Genomic DNA, 10,848 nt, shown 5'->3' with positions numbered 1-10,848 from the left:
TAAACTCGAAATGTTTACAGTTTTTACTGCTATTTGCAATATTTGTAAATTTATTGACGAAGCATGTGGAAAATCTTAGTTGAATTGTTATTTAATTGGTTTTTACTTGTATCAAATGTATAATTTTTTTTATTTGCTTGACATACTGTGATATAAAACGTGTTAGCATGGTTAGGAGAGAAACTAATAAGTTGTAAGATTTGGTGTCAGGAGTCAATAAAACATGTTCAAGACAAATGTGCATACTGAAGCTTAAATGTTATTGTTAAAAAATATTACATAAAAAAGAATATAGAAAATTTTTAAATTATAGAATTGAACACATGTTGAAAGGTCCAAAACATGCAAAAGCACACTGCTTGTTCATCGTGTTCGTAGAATTGAAAGGTGACCCCAGACACACTGCTTCTTCATATTGTTATAGTTCAAACATTTATTTATTCTGATATTGATGAAGTAGGAAGTAAGGAGGAACACATAATATAAAGACTTTAAAATACATGGCTGGACCAGGATTTGAACCTGGGACCCCTGCATTACTGTAGACTGGCACTTCCCAGGCCTACATGTACAATTTGTCAAGTCAATACTGGTATAGCCTTATTCTTTGTAGGCTTACTGTACATGTGTCTTCTCATAGATTAATTATCTGGATATAGAATATCACTTTCTTCTACCTCAGAACTCTCTATACTCTGTTATTTAAAGTGTAATACTCCTTGTCTTGTTTGAGTTTTAAAAAAAAAAGAAAAGGAAAGAAGAGAAAATGAGTGGAACATTCTGACATATTTTTGTCAAATTAGAACCTCTGTTGCATGTAAGTAATGTAGGTTCTAAATGGCTGCATACTAATGGCAAGTAATTAGTTCAAGCCTTTCACTTAATGTTCATTAGTAAAGTCATTAACCAGTAATGAAAGTTACATTAGCCAGGCCAAAAATAAAAATTGATCTGTTTTATGTACTGTAAATCATTTTTACTTTTTATTTGCAAAAACTTCTTTCACATAATTTTGCGAGAAAGTGTGCTCATAAAAATGTAATTCTTATGTATGATAATATTCCTTAACATTATATAATAAAGAAATAACCACAATGCATGAAAATTTTGTCTAGCAAAACAAGAGTCAATTAAAACTTGTCTTGCAAAAAAGTACTGGTAAAATTTTGTGGTTTACAGTTCTTCAACCGACCCATCAAAATCACCCCTACCCAATCATTTTTTTTCAGCTCTTTGCATTTTCCAAAGACATTTTAAAGCTAGGATGTATAATTTCTCTAGGATGCTTTTGGATTTATAAATATTCAATCTGTCTAGCTATCCAGTGTGTAATGAAAACATCAATGAATTTATGGGTCTGTTTTTTTATGACAATTTGTTCAATATTGTAAAGCCAATAAAAATTACCTATCAACATGTACCTATACCCACCTTGGGTAGGAGTTTATAAAAAAAAAAATATTTTTTATGATGTCCCCATACAAAATGAATATGATTTGGCAGCTGACTCTGCCTCTATTATACATGTATATATTCCTTACCCTACATCAAGGTAAAACACACAAGATATGTATGTTCCTGAGAGCTTGTTTTATTTTGGTAGGCAGCTGACCAGAATGGAAATGTTGGAGCACCAAGAATTCCTGAATCAGACGTACAGAAATACACTATGCACTACACATGCTACAGATTATATATTCTTAACGGTTTCGTTCACTTTTCTCCAAAACTTATAAAAGATAATCACCAGAACACTCTGGTCATTGCGGGAATATATTTCTTCCATTTTAGCGATGTGCATTTCATACATACACCAGCTGGAGTTGATGAAATTTGGAGATAAAATAATTATTGTTTTCCTGCTTTTGTTGACAGCGGTGATGATGTTCTCAGCAATGTCATACCCTGGGACAAAATCTCGATGGTGAATACATAAACGTATTGCATTATTTTTTTCTAATTCCGAAATCATTTTCTGAACAAACGGCAAATCCTCATCGGCATAGGATACAAAGGCATCGTATTTAAAATCTGATTGGCTTTCACTTCTAACAGCTTTATATCCATGATATCGACTTTTCGTCATGTAAAAGAAGTATCTTAGTTTCCATCTATATCGGTAAAAGATTCCAACTGTCAATGATATAGCAAATATAGAAATATAAGAGTGGACATCATAAATATCAAAGCTGTGTAGGTATTGCATTTTTTCCTCAGCTCTCCAATTACTTTATAGTTAGTGAAATTCATAACTTGTCCGTCATGAGACTCCTTCTCGCAAAAGTATTGTTCGTATGAATCGAATATTATCTCCCCTGATGTTTGGCAATGAACTATCCATTGTAGAAAATTCAGACTTTTGCAGGCACACAAAATAGGATTTCCAGAAAGGTTAATTGTTAATTTTTTCCCCATCCTATGTTGATTTATAGCTTTCATATTTGAATCGGAGAGATATTGAATTTGATTCAAAGATAAATCAAGAAACCTTAGTGACCTTAAATATCTAATATCAAAATCAATTCCAGTTAACAAATTGCTACTGAGGTCTAAATATTCAAGACTTTCAAGACTTTTGAACACAGCGCTTGGTAAGTGTGAAATTTTGTTTGCTTTTAAATCTAAAACACTCAAACTTTTGAGATTTCTGAATATTTTTCCATCTGTATCAGACGAAAGACTAAAACCTAGCAAGTTATTGCTCAAATATAATTTCTGGAGAGAATCGCCGTTTTGGAAGAAACTTTCATAGACTATTGTACAGAAATTATTTGACAAATTAACAATTTTTAGATTGTTAACTCCGCTGATTGGGCCCATCCAGGAATATAAAATGTTGTCTTGTAAATACAAATTTTCCACTTTATTCCTAGAGAAATTAAAGCTTTTTATTATATAATGTAAACCGCTTTGATTGAAGAAAATTGATTTTAAATTCACTGGTAATGAGATGTTCAAAAACGATGCTTAATTTTTTTCTTCGAAAAATGTCATCCATTTTTACCTTCATTTCTTGCTTTACATTTCTTTTCAACCTTGATTTATTCCCAAGATCGAAAGTGTTATGAGAAAGATCATTTTTTGATATAGAAAGTGAAGTTTTTTCTTAACCAATGTATCATGACATGGTCTGTGATAAATAAAATCATAAGGGCTATGGGTTATACCTTGTGAGCTTGCTTCCAACCATTCCAATCCTTTCATTGAGGAAATATCAAAGACATAAAAACCAAATGACAGGTTGTTATCAGCGATTGATACATACTCTTTTTAGACTGTCAGGTAAAGATCTGAGTGCTCTATTTTCAAAAAGTTCAATTCTATTACTTGAAATATCAATTTCCTTTAAATTGGTGTATCGAAGAAATCTTAAATCCTCTATTTTTACTTCTAAACCTAATCCAAACGTACAATGGATTTTATTCAAACGGAGAACTTCAATAGAAGAGTTTTGAAGGCTGCTTAAATAGGGCATTACCCGAAACGTAAGTTCAGGGTTGTCCGACAAATCTAGGTTTCTTATACTGATTAAATCTGCAAAAATGTTTTTGGAAAGGTTACTTGTAATCCTAAAGCGATTCGATTGCAATTTCAGATCAGTCAGTCTCTGTAGTCCTTGGAAAGCTTCATTGGTAAATTCATTTATGACATTATTAGAAAGATCGAAGTAATTTAAGTCATCTGGAATTTTGGATCGGTTCGGAAGTCGATTCAAATTGTTATGACTGAGATTGATTCTCTTGACATTCGACCAGAATAGAGGTGACCTTGAAAGACCCAGCTTGGAACAGTCGGCGTAAATATCTCCTTTGGAAAAATGACATCGACATGACGAGTAAAAGGCACATGCACTACCATTCACGCCACTTCTAAGAATTATCATCAAGATTGTTATTTCCAGCACTGAATTCTTCCAATTCATACCTGTTGAGTAATAATTACAACCTTGAAGATGAAATGATCATGACAATCAAAGTTTTTCTCTCTTGTAATTTTAATTTCTTTTTATTTTATAAAAAATATTAACAGTATTAGTCAATAGATCTTTCTATAGAAATAATTTTCGTACCAGATATTTTGTGTACTTATAAAATCACGCCCTCGATTTAAAGAAAGTAGCAGCACTTTTCAAGTTAAGAGAAATATCCTTTATCTATATTCAAAAGATGGTTGAGATCTACTAGTGTATGCCCTTGCGAAAGTGCAATTTTATGAGGCATCTCATTGTAAAATATAGGTAACATATAAATAAAAACACGACATAATGAATAAAATACATTATCTTGATAGTTAAAGAATAATCGCACCAAACAAAGGATATACATTGGTTTTAATCGACTATTTAAACAGTCCAGTCCAATACGAAAATTCATAATATTACGAAAAAACGTAAGATTACGAGAAAGCGTAATATTACAAGTTATCGTAATATAAAACTTATATTACAATTTTTCGTAATGTAGTTAAATTACGAATACGCGTTATATAGCAGATGTAAGAGACTATATTAAGAATTTTTGTAATCCAAGACAAATTCAAGCTTACGATAACTTGTAATATTACGCTTTTTTGTAATCTTACGTTTTTTCGTAATATTTCATATTGGACTGGACTGTTAAAACATGTAAATAACATTCCGTTTAATAATAAAACGCATTTTTCATTGTCAAAAAATTCCTCAATCTGCCTCTCACAGCACATGAAACACGTCATTTTTACCAAAATGACGTTATGTTTACAAGTTCATCGCGACCAGTGCTTTGTTTATTACCAGCTACATGGTATTTAACTAGCAAGTTTTTTAACGTACTGATAAGTGTTATTGTTGTTATTTATTATGCTAATACAGTAAAAGTTGTAAAATTTTATTTTCAGGTATTATGAGAAATACATAAAAATCATATTTTTGTGTGACGTCACAGTAAACTTTTCCTGTATAAATTAGGCCCCGCCCCCTTTTTCAAGCCTTAACAATGCTGCAATGTGAGCATTTTAAGAAATCATTCTAAAGTAATCTAAAATACGTAATTTACAAATCAAAACGAATCTCAAATTATTTTTGTTTTATTTATACAATAAAATGCTCTCTTTTGCTGTCAGTACGGGAATTAAATATAATATTGCAGTTTTTGCAGAAACAAATACGTATGCAAAAGCTGCAGGTTAATTCTAGTAGCACACACGAAGAAAGGCATTTAATTGTTTAAATTCATATCTGTACAAACAGTCATTCAAAGAGGGATTAAGTAAATGAAATTTTGTAATTTTATAAAAACGTCATTGTACGTCATTGTAAGTTTCATTGATGATTGACTAATTATGAAAACTAATTTATGTCATACTAAAACGTTTAATGATTAAAGTTGAACATGCAAAGCGTATTTAAAATAACTTATAATTGTTTAATTTTAAATGTTTTTTTAACTATTAACATATGTGGGATGAAGAGACAATTATACAGATATAAAGTATACTTACGTAACATTGTGCCCGTTACTCCTTTAGTATTCTTCATGTTACATATATTGTGAATAAATTTTTTAGAAGAACTTCCTCCTCCAAAGAACAAATAACAACAATCGATCTTTTCGTAATTTCCTTTATAAACGAGTTCTTTTTCTCTTTAAATGATTGGAAAAAAAACTTCCTTTGACTGATAAGATATTGCAAATTGATTTTGACTTCCTCAAAATGTCCATACACAGGTTAATCTCTGGCGATATTTTTTTTATCTTAAAGCTTCTCATTTTCAAACATGCCGAGATAAAAGGTTTCCCTTATCACTCAACTGCTCAATGGCTGTGACTTGATTAATACTTTGTGAACAACCATACGTTTTTGTTAGATGTATTAATACTCTTATATTGTTTCTATGATACTGGTCAATGAAGATAGGAATTATTTTTGTTTGTATCAAAAATATGTTTAAGAAGCGGTACCCTTTGACCCGAAGACCAATTTTTTTTTCTTTAATGGATGTACGCTTGAAATAGACAAGTTTACAATTTTTTTAACTGTACACAAATTACATTTTTCTTTTAACGAGGTATAGTACCTTTTTCCTCTAATTTATACCATGTACCAAAATGCATCATACACTGTAAGTTTGTTCTAAGTCATTGAAATGTGAACATTTTCTCCCGATTCGTTCAAAGGCCAAACATGGGTTTCAGTATTTGGAGTTTCTTTTTAATACCCTACACCAAAAGGACATTCAAACTAAGTACATTCTAAGCAACTTGTACATCACAATCCTAGTCCGGAGTCTTGATAGCGTTTTCGTAGAGAAATCAAAGAAGGTATACTACCCCACTCTCAGCAGCATGAAATGAAAAAATAACTCTGTTTTTGAAAGAAAAATAAAAATACTACTGCGAATTCGTTTTATATGTTTGTATATTAGTTCACGTCCCTATCGAGAATTTTCTCTCATATAGAAACGCCACCACTTGCCGGTGGAAAGCTTCAATTTTTTTCTTATATTCTTCACTAACGTCCATTGAGCTTCGCGGTTTATAAAGCGTTAACTGTCCCAAGTTATGTTATATGGTATAACACAGGTTAAAATACGCTTCATTCCTTAAATTTATTTAAAATGACACTCCAAATTTATTCAATGTTAAACGTCACGAACATTGTAATTAATGATCGGCCTGCCTGACCATAGCTTCTCACGGGTAATGGGAACTAATCCAGAAACCCAATCGTGTATAAAAGCAACAAGAGAGAAAAAAATCCACCGACACTCTTTGATTGAAAATATATTTATTCAAATTAATGAAATGGAATGAAAAGCAGTCATAAATGCCTATGATCGTTCTCTCCATATCTGAAGGTACAATTACATGTACACTTAAACATTGAATGAAAGGTGTGAATGTACACAATGCATTATCAATTAGTACATATTAAGAATGAATCCAGAAAGGGAGAGAGAAAGAGAATTAATAGATAGATAAGCAATATGTAAAAGTCACAATTTTTATCATTACAATAGATATACAGTCCCGCAATACCTTTAACATTATAATAAACATTTTAATTATTGAATGATCTCAGTATGCTAATGCCTAAGCAAAGTCTCTTCGCAAGGATATTATGAAACAAAGGATTTTTTAATGTTCCTCGGTAAAGTTTCTTAATTTCCATGCTTATCTATAGCTGACAGTGTGTGTAGGACGGATACTTGCACACCACAGCAAAACCGATTCCAGTCAGAAAACATCATGAATACTATTAAGGTCTATATAGAACGTATTTTTTTTTAAGTTTGAAGACAGCATTTTATAGGTTGAAAATCTGATTGCTTTTAAATTTAAAATACGCAGTGTTGTAGATATCTGAATTTGTTAGATCTGTATGTGGTGAAAGGCTAAGACAAGTATTAATTGATTGATTGTATACTGTTTAGCGTCCTTCTCCAGAATATTTCACACTGATACGGAGACGTCACCATTGCCGGTGAAGGGCTGCAAATTTAGGCCTGTGCTCGGCACATACGGCCTTTTAGCAGGGAGGGATCTTTATCGTGCCACACCTGCTGTGACACGGGGCCTCGGTTTATACGGTCTCATCCGAAGGACCGCCCCATTAAGTCGCCTTTTACGACAAGCAAGGGGGTACTGAGGACCTATTCTAACCCGGATCCCCACGGGGTCTAAGACAAGTATTAAGAAATATTTATAAAAGAAATAATTCCCCGGAAGGGTCACCATTATGAAGAAAAATAATATCTGAAACTGATGTGCAGAAAATTTTTTAAATTTTCTGTGTTTTTGAATATAGTTCATATATCTAAATACTTAAAAATATCAAAAATTTCCTCTCGGAAAAGTCAGCAATTTTCATATCTGAAAAATTAAAAGAATAAATCAATAAATGAAGGTTTGATCAACTAGGAGACGTCTATCTTACAGATAAAATTACACAGTCTTATTTGTACAAGACAAATTATACGGCTTTTTCGTTATTCTTTAATATAAGGATGGTATGGCATACATCCCCAGTAAATAGACAAAAAAGACAAATCTTTCATTTGGAAAGGGGTACCATGTTTACATCCACTTCTCATTGAATTCTGGCCCTCATATGTTATGTTTGTAATACATGTATTTGTAAAATCTAGCTGGCCTTTTCCATCATTAGCAGAACAAACTTTTTTTCTGACGTAAGAATAATTCCATAAGCTAATTGAGGAGACATTACTACAAAAAATCCAGAAACCTTAATGCTTGAAAGGGGGCTTTTTTACTTGTTTTACGAAAGACAATTTTAAAGGCACTTCAGTCACATTTAAATGCAAATATACAATTTTCAAGCCCACAATTACAAACATTTCAATTATTGTATAATTTTTATGGCATGTCAAACGTATCAATATCCGATCTTATCCATTTGTAAAAACAATTTTAAAATAAGAGGTCCATGGGCCACATCACTCACCTGAGCACTAAGGGTAGGAAAAAGTAGAAAATGGCTTTTTATTGTAAAGTTTAAATCCAAAAGTAGTCCCATGACCAATCATGGATTTGCTATTTTTAAGAAAATGATTTTTAAAGAATTTTCTTCTATATATCTTTAAAAATTTTGGTCGGCAATTATTGCCCCGCCCTACCCCTGGGGGTCATGATTTGAACAAACTTGAATCTACACTACATGAGCATACTTCCATATAAATATGATGAATTATGGCTTTGTCATTCTTGAGAAGAAGATTTTTAAAGAATTTTCCTATATATTTCTATGTAAAACTTTGGTCGGCCATTTTGGCCCCGCCCTACCTCCGGGGATCATGATTTGAACAAACTTGAATCTACACTACCTGAGCATGCTTCCATATAAATATGATAAATTATGGCTTTGTCATTCTTGAGAAGAAGATTTTTAAAGAATTTTCCTATATATTTCTATGTAAAACTTTGGTCGGCCATTTTGGCCCCGCCCTACCCCCAGGGGTCATGATTTGAACAAACTTGAATCTACACTACCTGAGCATGCTTCCATATAAATATGATGAATAATGGCTTTGTCATTCTTGAGAAGAAGATTTTTAAAGTATTTTCCTATATATTTCTATGTAAAAATTTGGTCGGCCATTTTGGCCCCGCCCTACCCCCGGGGGTCATGATTTGAACAAATTTTATCTACACTACCTGAGCAAGCTTCCATATAAATATGATCAATTATGGCTTTGTCATTCTTGAGAAGAAGATTTTTAAAGAATTTTCCTATATATTTCTATGTAAAACTTTGGTTGGTCATTTTGGCCCCGCCCTACCTCCGGGGGTCATGATTTGAACAACTTGAATCTACACTACCTGAGCATGCTTCCATATAAATATGATAAATTATGGCTTTGTCATTCTTGAGAAGAAGATTTTTAAAGAATTTTCCTATATATTTCTATGTAAAACTTTGGTCGGCCATTTTGGCCCCGCCCTACCTCCGGGGGTCATGATTTGAACAACTTGAATCTACACTACCTGAGCATGCTTCCATATAAATATGATAAATTATGGCTTTGTCATTCTTGAGAAGAAGATTTTTAAAGAATTTTCCTATATATTTCTATGTAAAACTTTGGTCGGCCATTTTGGCCCCGCCCTACCTCCGGGGGTCATGATTTGAACAAACTTGAATCTACACTACCTGAGCATGCTTCCATATAAATATGATAAATTATGGCTTTGTCATTCTTGAGAAGAAGATATTCAAGGAATTTTCCTCTATCTTTCTATGTAAAACTTTGGTCAGCCATTTTGGCCCCGCCCTACCCCCGGGGGTCATGATTTGAACACACTTGAATTTACACTACCTGAGCATGCTTCCATATGAATATGATGAATTATGGCTTTGTCATTCTTGAGAAGAAGATTTTTAAAGAATTTTCCTATATATTTCTATGTAAAACTTTGGTCGGCCATTTTGGCCCCGCCCTACCCCCGGGGGATCATGATTTGAACAAACTTGAATCTACACTACCTGAGCATGCTTCCATATAAATATGATAAATTATGGCTTTGTCATTCTTGAGAAGAAGATTTTTAAAGAATTTTCCTATATATTTCTATGTAAAACTTTGGTCGGCCATTTTGGCCCCGCCCTACCCCCGGGGGTCATGATTTGAACAAACTTGAATCTACACTACCTGAGAATGTTTCCCCATAAGTTTCATCTTTCCTGGCACAGTGGTTCTTGAGAAGAAGATTTCTAAAATATGCCACCAAATTTTCATTAATTCCCAATTATCTCCCCTTGAATGAGGGCGTGGCCCTTCATTTGAACAAACTTGAATTCCCTTCACCCAAGGATACTTTGTGGCAAGTTTGGTTGAAATTGGCCCAGCGGTTCTTGAGAAGAAGTCGAAAATGTGAAAAGTTTACAGACAGACGGACGCCGGACAAAATGTGATCAGAAAAGCTCACTTGAGCTTTCAGCTCAGGTGAGCTAAAAAAACAGAAAAATATAATAAAAATAATCCCTCGGATACCATACAAATGATAAATTATCTAATACAAATAAGAAAGTTTGCAATACAAATAAGAAATTATAGAATACAAATGGAAAATATGGATACAAATGAAAAATTAAACAATTTAAATGAAAAATAATACAAAACAAATAAAAATTGATAGAATACAAACGGAAAATACACACCCTTTATTGTGCCAAAACCTGCCTGTTTATTTATCTTGATTCATAAAAGAACATAATGGTCACAAACCAGGTCGAATTTTGCTATCATAGGGTCTCAAAAATATCGGATATGCAAAAATGCAACAAAAAAAGAAACTCTTTTTCTAAACAATTACTTAGATACCTTCATTATGATTTTACCTAACATACAAG

General features: G+C 32.5%; 1 pseudogene; it reads right to left on the bottom strand.

Annotated features, from left to right (window-relative positions):
- Positions 1–1,690: 1,690 nt before the first annotated feature.
- On the bottom strand, positions 1,691–3,922 carry LOC134280247 (toll-like receptor 4; annotated as a pseudogene).
- Between the last annotated feature and the right edge of the window lie 6,926 nt (positions 3,923–10,848).

This window comes from Saccostrea cucullata, unplaced genomic scaffold (assembly GCF_032062105.1).
Source record: "Saccostrea cucullata isolate Sc308-1 unplaced genomic scaffold, CSIRO_AGI_Scuc_v1 ctg17903, whole genome shotgun sequence".
Classification (NCBI taxonomy): Eukaryota; Metazoa; Mollusca; class Bivalvia; order Ostreida; family Ostreidae; genus Saccostrea; species Saccostrea cuccullata.
This window is presented reverse-complemented; position numbering and strand designations above follow the sequence as displayed.